The following is a 3,148-nucleotide window of genomic DNA, read 5'->3' as shown; positions in this document are numbered from 1 at the left end:
CACAAACACAGGTACAGAGAAAGACATTTGCTCATTCATTTAGATAATAAATTTTGGGTGAACTTTTTAAGGGCAGGCACTTTATACATAGAGACATACACATAGAGAACACATTTTAGGAATGATCTGTGAAAGTGGACTTTAAAAGTCATTCTCCAGCACCAATCTCTTTGAATGGCCTTGTATTTCTTACTCTTAGTTACTGGCTGACTTTAAGATGGACTTTTGCCTACATGCAGAATATGATTTCAGTACCTAAGAAGGTATTTCTCTTCACAGTCTGGAATTCTTAAAATGGCTGTATCACATAGAGGGAGAGCATGGGTATTGAAATGAGGAGACCTGAGCTTAAATCTCAGCTCTGTCACTTACAGCACAACTTTAATCTCCTTGAGCTCCAATTTCTGCATTTGCTCCAATGTGGTGACAAGAAAATCTCCCTCATATAGAGTCATCTAATTCATCAAATATCTGTAGTAGGTTGATTGCCTACAAAAGACATAGAAATGAAAGTAATACATTTCGTGACTCAAGGAACTCACAGTGTAATAGAGAAAACACACAGTAGAAGTATGTTGAGGAAATAGCTTAGGGAGGAAATGATTCATTTTACTGGGTGGGGGTTGGGGGATAAAGTCTTCCCAGTCCCAGAGGAACTGATAGCTCAGCTGGGCTTTGAAGGATAGAAAGAGATATCTGGTAGAAAAGGAGAGACTAGAGCCATGCTTCTCAAATTAAATCTGCATCCAAATCACTGGAATCAAAAGTCCTGACAGCACCTGAAGCAGAGCATGTAATCCTGCATTTTCTTTCTTTCTTTCTTTCTTTTTTTGTGATTCTGCATTTTCTAACAAGTTTTAAGAATGTTGGTCACACATCTGGAGAAGCAAGAGAGTAGGACATTTCAGACTAAGGGAATACTGGCATAAAGATGACACTGAAAAGCAATATATTGGGTTTAAAGAGCCATAGCAGTTTGGAATGATTAGACCATCAATTGTAGGAAAAAGCTGTGGGAGGTGATGCTGGAAAGAGGACAGAGTTAGATCAAGGGAGAATTATGAAAAGACACAAATGATTCTTTCTGGTACTTAATGAGCACTTCAGCAATGTTGCTAGATATAAGATGAATACACAAAAATAAGTTGTATTTTTGTATACCAGCAATAAAAATCTATAAAAAATAAATTAAGAAAACAATGCCATTTATAATTGCATGCAAAAGAATAAAATGCCTAGAAATCAATCTAACCAAGCTGGTAAAAGATTTGTGGGCTGAAAACAATAAAACACTGCTGGAAGAAAATAAGGAACTATGTAAATGGAGAGACATTCCATATTCATGGATTGAAAGACTTAAAAATGTTAAGATGTTAATATTGCCCCAAGCAATCTTCAGATTCAATTTGTTGTTGTTTAGTTGCTAAGTCATGTCCAACTTTTTGCAACCTCATGGCCTGTAGCCTGCCAGGTTCCTCTATCCCTGGGATTTCCCAGGCAAGAATACTAGAATACAATCCCTATAAAAATTTCAATGGATTTTTCTGCAGAAATGGAAAAGCTGATCATCACATTCATATGGAATTTCAAGGGGCCCTGAACAGCCAGACGATAATGAAAAAGAACAGAGTAGAAAGACTCATACTTCCTCATTTTAAAACTTATTACAAAGCTATAGTAATCAAAATAGCATAATACTGGCGTAAGGATAGACATATGAACCAATAGAATAGAATTAAAAGTTCAGAATAAATCCATATATCTATGGTTAATTGACTTTTCACATGGATGCCAAAGCTATTCAGTAGGAAAAGGTTATTCTTTTCAACAAATGTTCTGGGACAACTGTATATCCACATGCAAAAAAAAAAAATAAACTTGGATCACTACCTCACACCATATGCAAAATTTAAATGTTGAGAGAGGAACATATGGGAGCTCTCTTTACATTCTGTACAGTTTTCCTGTAAACCTGAAACTGCTCTAAAAAAATTCTAATTAGGAAAAATGTCCTCTGTATGAGACAACAATATACATTACTAGAATAGCTAAATTAAAAAAGGTTGACAATAACAAGTGTTGTTGAGGATGTGGAGCATCTGAATCTCATACATTGCTGGTGTGAACTGAAAATCATATACCTACTTTGGAAAAGTGTTTGGCAGTCATTTTGTAAAGTTAAATACACACTGCTTACCATATGGCTCAGCAGTCCCACTCCTGGGAATTTATCCAAGAACAATAAAAACGTATATCCATAAAAAAGACTTGTTAGGGAATGTTCATAGCAAAATTATTCATAATAGCCAAACACCAGAAATTAAAGTCTATCAACTGGTGATTGGATATGCAGATTATATGTAAACATATAATGGGAATAGTTCTCAGAAATAAAGAGAAATGAATTACATACAGCAACTTGGGTGAATCTCAAAAGTGTTATTATAAGTAACATATTCAGACACAGACACTGCATACCAGTTACTATGATTTCATTTACATGAAATTCTAGAAAAGGGAAAGCTGTATTGACATAAAGCAATTTAACTCTTGTCAGGGGGTCAGGGTCAGAGAAAGGACTGACTGAAAGGAAACAAAGGAACTTTTGAGGGGTAATGGAAATATTTTGATTTTGGTGGTGTTTACATAATTTGTCAAATGTTTACATACATTTGTCAAAACTCACCAAAATCTGTATTAAAAATTGGTGAATGTTTTCATTTGTACATTATACTTTGATAAGGTGATTATTATCAGGGTGCCAAGGCTGTATATTGTCATGCTGCTTATTTAACTTATATACAGAATACATCATGCAGAATGCCAGGCTAGATGAATCACAAGCTGGAATCAAGATTGCTGGGAGAAATATCAACAACCTCAGATATGCAGACGATACCACTCTAATGGAAGAAAGTGAAGAAGAACTAAAGAGCCTCTTGATGAGGGTGGAAGAAAGTGAAAACGCTGGCTTGAAACTCAACATTCAAAAAACGAAGGTCATGGCATATGGTCCCAACCACTTCATGGCAAATACAAGAGGAAAAAGTGAAAGCAGTGCAGATTTTATTTTCTTGAGCTCCAAAAATCACTATGGATGGTGATGACAGCCATGAAATTAAAAAGACACCTACTCCTTGAAAGGAGA

This window comes from Giraffa tippelskirchi, chromosome 1, assembly GCF_054371585.1.
Source record: "Giraffa tippelskirchi isolate mGirTip1 chromosome 1, T2T-mGirTip1v1.2.pri, whole genome shotgun sequence".
Taxonomy (NCBI): domain Eukaryota; kingdom Metazoa; phylum Chordata; class Mammalia; order Artiodactyla; family Giraffidae; genus Giraffa; species Giraffa tippelskirchi.
Note: the sequence above shows the minus strand (reverse complement) of the source record.